We start from the raw sequence: 14,196 nt of genomic DNA, 5'->3' as shown, positions 1-14,196 counted from the left end.
TTAGTAGAATAAGAAATAAAATATATTCCAACTTAAAAAATAGTAGCACTAAATCATTATTTTATAATGCGAAGATTAAACAAGCAATTGCTAATCTAAAGAATGAATTTGTAATTGTGCCAGTGGATAAAGCTAATAATAATTTTGCCATAATTTGTCAGAAGCTGTATTGTGATATCTTAAAAAGGGAGTTATGCACAACTAATGTTTACGAAAAGGTAAATATAGAGGATGAGAATTTAATTGAAAAGACTGAAGAAATACTTTTTAAAAATTTTAATATCAAAATAAATGACAATGATAAAAAGTTCCATTTCCTATATTGGATTGTAAAATTTCATAAGAATCCCCCTAAACCACGGTTTATTGCTGGAGCAGCTAAATGTCCAACCCGCATTGCTGCTACTGACCTCTCTTTAACTTTAAAGGAAATTGTAAATAAACTTAAAACCTATTGTTCTGGTATTAAAAAATTTTCGAATTTTAATCCATATTGGAGTGTTAATAATTCACTGCAGGTGATAGATTCTTTAACAATGGTTTAAGCTAAAAGAATTGAGTCTTTCGATTTTGCGACAATGTATACTAATTTATCCCTTAATGTAGTGTTTGATAATTTAAAAACTGTTATCAAGAAATCTTTCCTCTTATCTAGTAAAAGGTTCTTAAAAATAGACACTTATAATAAGAAAGCTATATGGACAAATTGCTTTAATACTACAGTTAACTTGAGATGTTACAGCTTGGATATGATTTTTGAGTTATTAGAATTTGTTTTATACAATACTTATATAAGATTTGGTGGTGATTTGTACAAGCAAATTGTGGGAATTCCCATGGGGGAGAATCCAAGCCCATTTATAGCTGACTTGTTTTTAAGTCAACTAGAATATAAATATATGATGGATAAGAATAATCCAATTAATTTAAAACATGTTTTGTCAAATAATAAGAGATATTTAGATGATATTTTGGTCTTAAATTGTAAGGATTTCATTGATATTTCTAAAAATATATATCCATCAGAGCTTATTTTTGAACCTAGTCATGGCGCTGGTCATGAAGATCATTTCTTAGATTTAAATATTAATATTTGTGATAATAATAAATTAAGTTTTAAAATGTATAATAAAACGGATGATTTTGATTTTGAAGTGATTAGTTTCCCATTCCCTGAAAGTAATATACACTCAAATATCACATATTCAGCGTTTTTCTCACAGTTACTTCGTTATGCAAGGATTTGTAGTAATTATATTGATTTTAAAAATAGATGTAAAATCTTAAGCCAAAAATTGATATCAAGAGGTTTTTCTGCAAATAAATTAACTTGGCAATTTAAAAAATTTAGTTTTCATTATAACGAACTTTTAAATAGATATCAAAAGAATTATCTAGAAATACTTAAAGAAATTTTCAACTAATTTCGGAGGTTCGAGAAATGTTGTTGCAGCGCCATTTATTTTGAATTGTGTTTCTAATTGAGCGGATTTTCTTAAAAATTAGCCACATGGTAAAGATGAATTCTATAATTGTTTAGTTCATTCAGGTTTTTTGCAATGTGTTAATATTTGTGATTTGGTAAAATTTATTATATTTAGTTTACCTATTGTTGCTAAAAAGAGGGATATATTAACAGGATAAGCTTGTTTTGGTGTTACTTGGTTGTTTTACATTTGCTGTTTTTTTTCTTTCATAGGCATGTATTTTGGGGGTGATACCTGACACGGGGATGCCATGGATATTCTGTGGTAGCCACAACACTTGGCTGGGTAGAGAATTTAAAGTGGCGAAACCCTATATAGGCCAGTGTATTCTCCTGATGAGCCCTTGTGTTGGGTTGTTGCCTCTGAATTATTTGTCTTTTATTATTTTTTCTATTGTTTGGTAAATGACGACTTATACTTATTGACGACATGACTGCCTGTCCATGGATTATTCTTTATGGTTGATTGTGTATGGCTATGCTGTTTGACCTATGTGATTGTATGGATGAGTAGGGTTAAGGCCTCATTCAAGTGCTGGTCTATATTAATCACTAATTTAGGAAAACAGTCTTCCTTTTCTCCTTCTGTCTCTCTCTCTTTTTTTTTTTTTTTTTTTTTTTTTTTTTTTTTTTTTTTTTTTTTTTGTGTTTGTGCTGTTGCATTGGTGATTTCTCTTTTCATGATATATATATACATATATATATATATATATATATATATATATATATATATATATATATATATATATATATATATATATATATATATATATATATATATATGTATATATATATATATATATATGTATACATATATATATATATATATATATATATATATATATATATATATATATATATACATATATATATATATATTTATATATATATATATATATATATATATATATATATATATATTATATATACATATATATATATATATATATATATATATATATATATATATATATATATATATATATATATATATATATATATATATATATATATATATATATATATATACACGCAGGTCCGATCTTAAGGACGAACTGCGATCAGACCCTTTAGAAAATCAAAGAAGTGCTAATTTTGGCTGAGAATTTCCTGAAGGTTCGTCAGATAAATCTATAGTAGAATGGACCCTATATGAAGGGATGAAGACATTAAATAATCCTGGTATCTTCAACTAATTAAACATGTTTCCTAATCTAAAAGACAAGATTAAAATTTCGATGTTGGTTATAGTTCTCAAATCTTGTCAAAATCAAATCTGATAGCCCTTAAAACCGTTAACGTCATCTTTGTAAATCAATTTATTAACCATTGCGTGATACAATAATCTGATGTTTCAATAACATCCCGCCAGCTAGTGCTTCTTTGCAGGTGCTTTAATGTCTTCTTTGCAGTGCTCCACCTATTAAAGAATAATTCTTGAGTCTTATTGAAAAATAAAAGAATACACACAGAAACTGACAAAGGGTTGCCGGCTTTCAGAAATCATATACACTGGATGGTGCGTACCAAGCGTGGCGAAACCTTTTCAGATATTTCACGGACAGCACCACTTGTGATGGGAATATTTGGAACCCTTGGCGCTCCTAAATATTCACCAGTTGGCGTAAAGCGTGTGAAACCTCAGATATTGAAAGCCTATTTCCATTTCTTTTGACATTTAATATATAAAGCAGATGTGATAGATAAATTCCACAAAATAGGATTCACAATATCGATATGCTTTTGATATGATATAAAACTTAGAATTTTCAATCCAACAAGAAAACCATCTTGCAACGAAATGTTAATATGTCGTTTGGCTAACATCCAATTAGAAACTGCGGTTAATTAGCCTTTGATGTAGTTAAAAGGAAGATAATTGTCTGGCATTAGACTTTAAAATCGAAACCGACATTTCTGATCTCCTTTTCATGGCACTTGTATAAGTACTATTTAATGCATGGATAATAATTCATAAGAAAAATTTTTGGCGACATGCAATCTTGTATAAAATATACAAATATTTCTTTGGTGTAATTTGAGTAATATTAAGCACATTTCCTTTTAAACTATATCATTAAGCAACATGGAATTTTTATTTTTACTTAGTTATTTTCTTTTATTGTATTTTTGTTTATGATACGGACGAAACTGGCTATTGGCCGTAACTTTCAAAAATGCCGACCATAGCGTGGTTTACTTTTAATGTCGTTTGGCTAACATCCAATTAGAAACTGCGATTAATTTATAAGATTGTATATCTAAATCCCCCCCCCCAAAAAAAATCTGCTTCTGCATCTAGACAAATGCAATTCTTTCTTTCCGGAACAAAAAGACGAACGAAATATTAGCCTTTGGTATAGTTAAAAGGAAGGTAATTTTAAAGCAGGGAAGCGAATTAAAGCAAAGGAAGGTATTTTAAAAAAGGAAGGTAATTAAGTTAAAAGCATTAGACTTTAAAATCGAAACCGGCAGTTCTGATCTCCTTTTCATGGCACTTGTAAGTACTATTTAATGCACTTAAAGTACTTATTTGAATCCATGGACCTTTTTCAAAAGAGCAAATTGTAAACAAAATAGTCGTTCTATTTTTAGTATCAATCCTTATTTTTACGAAATACGTCGATTTGGCTCCTGAATAATTGACTTGAAGCTATTTAATCCTCACAGGTGATTTATTTTGTAGGCTTACAAAATAAATTGAAACCCGAGGGAGCCTACCGTCGCCAAAATTTGTGAAAATCTGGGCTAGGGTATCTGGAGGCGTATTGAGGATTTTTATGGAAAGGGGGGAGGGAGGTAAAGCATATTTTAGGAGAAATAAACAAAATATTGGCACAAAAGTGCTAAAGTTTTGCCCAATATTACGAATTTGAATTTTACATAATCCTTGTCTTCCAGAGGATGGGTCTCGCTCTTCCCTTGTTAGAATCCTTTAGACAAACTATGAATATAACAACATGAGAAGCTCAGACGATCAATATTTCACTTTATTTCTTTCATTCAGTACTACCATCTGCAGTAGCTTACCATACCTTAGACCTTAGTTCCTCCAGTACCGCCAGAGGCACCCAGTGTATCCAGAAAGAGCCGCCAATCATCCCAAATATATGCTGCTGTCCAGACGTTTTCCCATTGGGGTTGGACTGTCGAATTGGTAAACTTCAGGTCCCGCTGGTATGTAGGACGAAGTGTATTTTTTGGCTTTCCTCTTTTTCAGGTTCCCTCTGGTTGCCACTCGAGTACCATTCTGGGGAGTCTATCTTCCGCCATACAGATAACGTGTCCCAAGTAGCGCCATCTTCATTGGCGTATGACATCTGTTACCAGGGGCTGATGCGTGATAGAACGAACTGTGTGGTTAGTTATGTGGTCCCTCCAGTTAATATTCAGTATCCTGCGAAGACGGAAGGGCAGGGAGAACGTTACTGTTGAAAAGTCTCAATTTCAGCTTGAGGGAGTACTTTTTCGATCGCTAAACTGGCTTTAGTCGATTAAAAGCTCCTCTGGCTTGCCCAATCCTAGGCTGTACTTCCTTTTCGCTTGATTCAGTTCGTTGGACTGTACTTCCGATGTATCTGAATTCCACTACCTGTTCTAATGAATTGTCCCCGCACTTTATGATGTGAGGTGATACCTTGGGGAATATTTTATTTGATTTAAGGTGCTTTTGGTTGGAGTTGTAAAACGACTTTTATTTATTAAGGTTAAATTTTGCTCGGTTTTGGACATTATTATTTGGCTAATGGACATTATTATTTGGACATTGTTATTTGGAAAAAATATTACATCCAAGATGTAATGCAACTTGCTGCTAAATGTCTTTAAATGGTCTGTGAAAGACCTTGGTCAAGACCTTGTTCATGTGCGGGTTTATCTCAATACTAAATGAGAATGACAGTTTTTTTAACCAAATAATAACTTGTAATATATTATACACCGTAATACACTTTTATACAACTATTATGCACTATTAGTTTTATACCCACTGAACTGCGGATATTACTTTTTGACTTTCAAACGGTTAGTGGATAAATCAGTGGAAAAACGGAAGCCATGAAAATCAAATAAATTCTGTTTGTTCTTATGGTGCTACTTAATGCATTATATTTGTTATTTATCCTTAGATAAAGGATTATTGATGAGAAAAGGATTTAGAAAAAGAAGATTCAGAAAAGAGAGAAAAATCTTGAAGAGGAAGAGACGGAATAAGGGAAAAAATATTACATCCAAGATGTAATGCAACTTGCTGCTAAATTAAATGGTCTGTGAAAGAACATCCAGCAAGCCAATCAATATAGTACTTGAAGCACCCTGGTTTCCGAATCTACCACCAATAATTTGGCTCTTGCACCATTTATTTTATAATGAAACGGCTCTTTAAAAATTCTAAAGTAAGGCTAGGTTGATCTAAATAGAGTTTATGACGATACCGTCTAATTTTTAGTAAGTTTTAGCAGACAAACTTTTGTCAATTGGGGTACTGAAAATCTAGGGAAATATAACGGCAAATCATAGTTCATAAGAGGGTATTTTGAAAATAGATAGGTTATTATATCGGTTATTATAGATAGGTTATTATAGGCGGACATTATTATAATGTCCGCCTCGCGCGAAATTTTTCTGAATGTGATATTATTTTCGTCCGTTAGTACTGTTTCATCCGTGAAATGAGTTTCATTTTCAGTGACCAACTACCTGGCATCTAAAATCTAGAGCCAACACTATATGGCCTTCTACTTTCATTTGAATTTTTAATGCTAAAAAGACCAAAATTATTGGAAAGGAAGACTCGCAAAGAAAAATTTGCGTGCATGGTTCAGTTATGGCTCGCTTTGACCTCACCCGTGAATAAAGCAGGTACACTCCGGTATATATACAAGAACTCATTTTGTGGATTAAGATAAAGGAGGAATTTCAAAATAACCAATTTACTCTTGTGTATTACGCGAGTGAGGAAAACGGCAACAATCGCAAGGCCCTCGACGCGCCTTCTGTGAATACTAGTAAAAAAATTCAAAAAGGGAAAATAAATAAAAAAGAATTCTAAAAGGTCCTGTGGTGGCGCAGTGGGTTTGACCTTAGCCTGGTAATACAGGACCCAGAGATCGAATCATGCTGCAGTAATGCACCACAGGGCCGACGCAGGGACATTAGTAGTCAAGAAGCGTCGTTAATCTGATACTGTTACAGAATTCTAAAAGAAGAATAAACCATATAGGTTACGTTTAGTGCTCTCCCTGTTTCACCAATCGGCGGAGTTAGGTGGAGAACCTTCTATGGCAAATTTAGCTGAAGTTTGCCTTTACGCAAGGGATTAATTTGGAATTAGGACGACCACAGTGTTGAACCTAACCTCACAATGTTCCGATTTCTGGGGATGCAAAGCTGTATTTTGTTTCAGAAATTTTTTACAGTTGCTTTGAATTTATTTTATTTTGTTTTGTTCACCAAGAAATAGCAATTACAAATGTTTATTAAAATTTGTTTAAAATAAAAACTGTGTTCATTTTTCGAAGCAAATGTGTTTTGAACGTTTTTACAGAACGTTTGAACTTTTTTCTGTTGCTTTTTAAATTTAAATTAACTTGATGGAAGTGATGAAAGACTTGGGAGCCATGGCTAAATGGAGTAAAGCCAAGAAAGATTATTAAACAGCTTTGTAGCTTCCCACGACAAGGGCTCATACCTTGGTGTCACAATGCTCAACTACTTTAGAAGATTGTTCATGATACTCCTGTTTCTGTGGTTCACAGTGCTTGATTTCTTGAGATTGCTGATACTTCTGTGGCTGTTGTGTTTGCTGACCAGTCATTTTCTCCTGCAAGGAAAAGTTAGTGGATTTCTTGATTCAGAAATTAGCTTTAGAGGAAGATACAGTTTTTTGAAAGATGTAATTTCTTTCAGCAGTAAAATAAAAAACTAAAAAAAAGGAAAAAAACGTTACACATTTTATCGTGAACTCAGGTACTACTTGGATGGATTAGGAATAGTAATTGTGTCCTTACTGGACCTAAAATATTTTTGTTTTATATAAAAGTGGCAACATTAAGAATTTAACTAATTTTGGGCATAATAGCCCGAACTGCTTTTATGTTTTAATTATAGAAGTAAATAACACTGCGCTAAATATGATGTTGATAACTCAGTGTATTTATTTTACTGGTCAATTTTGAAAAATCTTTGCCAAGGTTTTTTTTAATGTCAACTTCTTGGGCATGATTTTGACCTGATTGTTGCGTGAAACCTCGTTTTTCGGTTTTCTGGCTCACTTTAGGTGAGCCAGAGTTTTTCTTATGATTTTTTTGTATAATTTTTTTTTTTAGTACGATTGGATGATATAGACATAGAAGTAAAAGAGGTTTCTAAAATGACATCATCAGAATGTGCTTACGAAAACTTTCTGAACAGAAGCAAAATTGTGAAACTTCGTTTGTTCTATCTCCTGAAACGTCGACAATTCCCGTGAATTTTCTAAGCTTTTCAACGGGGTTTTACCACAGACGGACAATATCCCTTGGATTTGAGCTATTAGAGCTCTATTTTCGAGAAAAGTCGAATAAGAACAACATGGCGAAATTAAACAAAGATATGCCAGGATTTACAGTTTCGTCCAGGGGAGGGAAATTTTAGGTGCTTAAGGAATATACAACTACTACTACTAACAACTCACTGCAGCACCAAGTCGCACGACGCCAAGACAGCGACACAAGCTCTTACTCCATTCCAATTTATTCAAAGCCCTCCTCTTTACACCCTCCCAAAAAGTGCCTATTTCCATTAAATCTTTCCTTAGGAACTCCTCTCAACCCATTTGGGGACGAACAGCTTTTCGTTTGGTCCTAGATAGTTGGCTAAAAAGGAAGATCTTTGGCAATCTTTCATCCCTCATCCCCAGAAAGTGTACTAGCCATTTCAACCTTTCTCTCATTGCAGCTGTAGAAAGCGGAATAGAATCGCATTTTTTGTACAGCTTAGTGTTTGAAGTGTCAGACGGGTACTCAAAATTATCCGTAGAAAGTTCCTCTGGAAAACTTCTAGCAAATCCTGCTTTGTCTTTCGGAGCGCTCACCATCCTTGACCGCTATCATCACTGTAGCTTCCGATATTCTAATCTTGGTTCGCAAACAGATCTTGATATTCTCCGAAAATTCTTTCAACTCTGAAAAAACACACTGGGCCTTCACCTAACATTCTACTTTTAACGCCCTTACTGCATCCACCATCATTACTAATAATACTACCCAGGTAAGTTAAGCTCTCCACTTGACTGATCTTATCGCTACCCCAAATAAACTCTTAACCTTCACTTATTCCTAATCCAAGTGACTAACTCTTGTTAATATTAATTTTCAAGCCTATTCTTGCGTTCTGAACTCTCAAATCCCAAAAATCATTCATTTTGGTAAAATTTTCATTTAGGACCCTCAAATCGTCAGCATGATCTAAGTCTATTAGAGTTTTACTTCCTCAGTTGATTCCATTCTCTTTCATAGCCTTTGTTATGCTCCATAGGACAAAGTCGATCAAAGTGATTCATATAAATGTGGATAAAACACGGCCTTGCTTAATTCCTGATCCAGTACACTAATCACTTTAATGTATTTACCTGGATACACCATTCAAGGATAGGGCCTCTAACGACTCAGGTACTTTTCAATTACTAATTTAAGAGTGAAAATTTGGTCGATGCATCCGTCCCCCTTCCTAAAATGACCCTTCCTAAAATGAAACTTTTCTTCTCTTATAACTTCATCTACGAGATCTCCAAGTCTAACAAGTATCATCATTTTAAGTAATTTACTTCCTACAAAAACCAGGGCCTTACTATAATTACCCATTCACTCTTATTACATTTCTTAGAGAAGGGTTTAATTAAAGTTTTCTTAAAATCGTTATGAATTCCCTCCATTTCAAGAATGACATTCATAATCTTCAGTAATTTATCTCTAACTGTACAACCACCATATTTAAGAAACTCATTTACCTCACTACTAGCACCTGAGATATTATTATTGTCTAATCCTTCTAGTGCTGTCTCTAATTCTTCCTCGTAAAATACATCTTCCTTCACTTCCAAAGTGTCACAAACTTTTCCATTCTTTTCTATATGATTTCTTGTAGCTTTATTACGGTATAGCACATTCTCTAAATGTTCTGCCCATCTCTTTTGAAATATTTTTTTTGTCAGTAATTGTGGTCCTACTCCTATTTTTAACTAGGAAAAGTTCAGATTTACTTTCTCCCCTCAATTTTTTAACATGCCAATCCAATATTTCATATTATGCCGGGTGGCTGCATCTTCCGGATCCTCAGCAATTTTATCCATGGCCTCCACTTTCCTCATTTCATATTTAAATGCTTTCCTACTTTCCTAACATTCCCTCTATTTTCATATGATCTATCACTCAAATATTTCTTGTACAAACCCACCTCATCTCTACTATACTTAAAGCATTCCTACTAATATTTCTGGCTTCGTTTCTAACTCCCCTCCCTAAGACACCGTCTGCTACTTCACAAACTATTTTCGTAAAATTATTCTGTCCAAATTCTTCATTGTCAAATGTTAAACTCTCTAGCTTAATATTCTACTGTTCCTGAAAGTTTCTCTCAGATTCACATCTTAGAATCTATCAACGTCATAACTTCCCAGAAGCTATTTACCCTTCCTAAATTTCAATTTTATATTAAGCCTAGATACTACTACACAGTACTATTTACTTTTTACATCAACAACAGCACTCCTATGTGCCCTAGTATCTTGTATCGACTCTGCCACTCTTCGCTTTGCAATAGCATAATCAATAAGGTTGACCCTCTTACCTTCATGTGAGTACCGTGTTAACTTATCGGCTACTGAATCACAAAATACTGTATGATAATAACTAGATTGTTATACCTACAAAATTGCAACAGTCTATAACCGTTTTCTCTTTCTACACCAAGTTTACCTGGGTCTTATAATCCCTTGATAAAAATACCACATTTCTACCCGGACCCCGTCTGTTTGTTCCTGTAGCAGTAATTAAAATTCATCTGAGTCATTACTATCTCCATCAGTCGGTTATACAGGGGCATAAAATACTGTGACTGATACCTTGCACTTTTTAGTCATAAAATGAGCCACTAGTATTCTATTATTTGTCTTCCCAACCTAAGCAAGCCTTGCCTATGCGCCCCATTCTTCCAGCCTGAATAAATAAATTCCATCTCCCCTTGGGGAGATGGAAATCAGAAGTAGGTAATATACGAACATTGGGCGTCTTGAATTCAGACGCACAATTTTATCAAATAGTTCGTGGTAACAAGCTGTAGTAAGGAGCGACCCGGCTCAATTGTAACTGAAACTCTAAAAAATGGAATTTTGATACCAATAGTTACATAAAAAACCTCATTTTATAAAATAGGAAAAAACACTCCCTAAAAGTCATACAATCTTAACGAAAATCACACCATCAGATTCAGCGTATCAGAGAACCTTATTGTAGAATTTTCAAGCTCCTATCTCCAAAAATGTGGAATTTAGCATTTTTTTTGCCAGAAGACAAATCACGGCTGCGTGTTTATTATTTTTTTTCTCAGGGGTGATCGTATCGACCCAGTGGTCCTAGAATGTCACGAGAGGGCTCGTTCGAAGGGAAATTAAAAGTTCTAGTGCCCTTTTTAAGTGACCAAAAAAATTGGAGAGCACCTAGGCTCCCTCCCACGCTCATTTTTTCCCTAAAGTCACCGGACAATAATTCTGAGATAGCCATTTTATTCACCATAGTTGAAAAACCTAATAACTATGTCTTTGGTGACGTTTTACTCCCCCACAGTCACCGTGGGAGGGGTTGCAAGTTACAAACTTTGACCTGGGTTAACATATAGTAATGGTTACTGGGAAGGGTTCGGACGTTTTCAGGGGGATTTTTTTTTGGTTTGGCAGGGAGAGTTGATGTGGGGGGGGGGGGGTTACGTGGGAGGAAGTCTCCATGAAAAAACTTCTCATGGGGGAAGAGACTTTCAATGAAGGGAGCGCAAGATTTTTTAGCATTATTCAAAAAAACAATGACAAAACAAATATGAAAAGTTTTTTTTCTACTGAAAGTGAGGAGCAGCATTAAAACTTAAAACGGGCAGAGATTATTGTGCATACAAGGGGTTTACCTCCTCGTAATACCTCGCTCTTTACGCTAAAGTATTCTTAGTAATTTCAACAATTAATTCTACGGCCTTTGTGATTCAAGGGTCATTATTAAGGAATTGGGACATAATTTAAGCTTTAGTGTAAAGAGCGAGGTATCGACGAGGGCTGAACTCCCTCATACACGCAATAAAAACATACAATATAGAAGTTCGTTACGTAAGTTAATTCGTAAATTACGTATATTTTTTACTAATGAAAATGTTAGTAAAAAAATTAAAAGTTCTAGTTGCCTTTTTAAGTAATCAAAAAATTGGAGGGCAACTAGGCTTCCTCCCTCGCTCCTTTTTTCTCAAAATTTTCCGATTAAAACTATGAAAAAGCCACTTAGCCCCAAAAAAATTGATATGCAAATTTCGTTTTTAATTATTTATGTGCGGAGAGCCAAGATCAAAACATGCATTAATTAAAAAACGTCCAGAAATTAAATAAAAAAAAAAAATTTAAATGAAAGTAAGGAGCGACATTAAAACTTAAAACGAACAGAAATTACTACGTATATGAAAGGGGCTTTTCCTCCTCAAGCCCCACTCTTTATGCTAAAGTTTTTTACTGTTTTAAGAAGTAGAGTTAAGAGAAAGTGTCAAACTTTAGCGTAAAGAGCGAGGTGAAGTAAACTAGAAAGAAGGCAAAGAATTGAAACATTGGAGGAAATTCGAGACAGAAGTTTAAAACAGGATCCAACTACTAGTAGCACTAGCTCACTGTATTACCATGCCACCCAGGACTAACATAGCTGCGCAAGCTCCTCCTCCGCCCCCTATCTATTCAAAGCTCCACTATTCATCTCCCGTGAAATTCCTATTTCTTTTAAATCCATCCTTATGACTTCTTCAGATCCCGTTCGGAGACATGCTTTTCGTTTGGCCCCAGATGGATGGCCGGAAAGCAGTCTTTGGCAACCTTTCACCCTAATTTTCAAAAATTTAACTAAAATATTCAGGCCCCCCTCCCTACGAGGTATATCATTGCCAATAATTCAAATTCATTTAAAATGGAGGGTTACTCCAAGACATATTGAAGAAGGAAGCAATTAATACTTATTGTGCCTATTATTCAAAAAATGAGTGAAACGAATGATAAATAAAAAATGATGAGATAAATAAATTTTGCAAAGAAGAGCCATTCCTGGTTTTGGTTATAGTGTACCAAAGAATTGAGTAAAAATATTCAAGTTTTTTGTATTTTGGTATCGCATAGGTAGTCGGGAGTTCAATCCACGTACCTTTACTGTTGAACTAGTCAAATTGGCTTCAAAATAATTTCAGTGCTTAGTGGTACACATTGTTTAGGGTGGTTATTGAGTTTAGTTAAGAGATGTTCTTGTTCAAAATCAATCTTAAATAACTGGAAAATGAGTTAACTGAATTGGCGTTTAAAAGTCTGAAACAATGTTGGAGCGACTAAATTTCAGTGAATGCCACATCTGAGGCAAATGTCTGCCAGGTTCCCGATGAAAAAAAAAAAAAAAAAAAAAAAAAAAAAAAAACAGAACAGAACAAACTTGCTCCTTGATCATAAGGCACACTAATATTAAGTCCGCGTTAAATAACAATTCTGTTTCTTTTATGAGTAACTATGACATGCTTAAAATGTTAAATTACTTACGACAAAGAGTATACTTTAGAAAAGTTATATACTAAATTAGACTTAGAACTAAACCTGATTATTTAAAAAAAAGCCTTTTATTGGGTACTGGAAGGAAGGATTACAAAAATAGCTAAAACCACAATATCCTTCATTAGAGATAAAGTGCAACCACACATTTTTCTTTTAGTTTCTAGGAAATCACTTTTTATTGCAAAATAGAGAATTCCACGATAACTTCTACAAAATATTTTTTTCCCGTTTATTACGCATTTTGTGAACATTATATGGCAAAGTTACGACGTGACAATTGACAATGTAAATTTTTACTCATGCTTTGGGCTTTTCCTAAAAAGGCAATTCTTATTCTTCTAATATCATGTTTTCCTAAAATTTACTTGAACAAAAATGCCACTTCTTTTTTGCTCTCCGTTTTGGGCCAATAGTTATTCTTCACCAAAATTCAAATCGGTAACCTGGATGTCGGGCAACATTCCACTTTTTAGGCTGATATTTTTTCAGCTCATTGTTGTCGCAGAACTTGTCTCTCAACGTAAAAATAATATAGAAAAGTAACAGAGCATGCCTCAGGTCCTGATGTTCTTCGTCCATCCAATGAAACCATCTTGTAACCTTTTCTACTAACCATAAAAACCTCAGTGATCTCTAGGAAACAGCTAACACTTCACGAGTTTGGTACAAAGCTACGTTTTTTCCTCGAGGAACGTTCAGGGGATAAGTGAGTGGCAAACTTGGATGCCTCTGCGTTCAAAGAAAATTCCCGGTACCACAGGCAGTAGTTACCCTGCTTCAATTTGCTATTGCCAGTAATTTAGCATCACCATATCTATGTGGCAAAGGAACAAATAAAGAAGATTGTAAACTAAGATCAACATTTCTAGACCAGCTATTGAGGACAAATTAATTGATGGTC

The 14,196-nt window shown here is 34.0% G+C and overlaps 1 long non-coding RNA gene across 1 annotated transcript; it reads right to left on the bottom strand.

Annotated features, from left to right (window-relative positions):
- Nucleotides 1–2,787: 2,787 nt before the first annotated feature.
- LOC136025153 (uncharacterized) lies at nucleotides 2,788–13,371 on the bottom strand. The gene is made up of 3 exons (XR_010617021.1): nucleotides 13,284–13,371; nucleotides 7,176–7,307; nucleotides 2,788–2,906 (listed from the first exon to the last, which is right to left on the bottom strand). It is a non-coding gene; the product is annotated as an uncharacterized LOC136025153 (long non-coding RNA).
- Nucleotides 13,372–14,196: the final 825 nt, after the last annotated feature.

The sequence above is a fragment of the Artemia franciscana genome, chromosome 3, assembly GCF_032884065.1.
Source record: "Artemia franciscana chromosome 3, ASM3288406v1, whole genome shotgun sequence".
NCBI classification, from domain to species: domain Eukaryota; kingdom Metazoa; phylum Arthropoda; class Branchiopoda; order Anostraca; family Artemiidae; genus Artemia; species Artemia franciscana.
The sequence above is the reverse complement of the archived record's forward strand: the minus strand, read 5'-3'. Positions and strand labels throughout refer to the sequence as shown.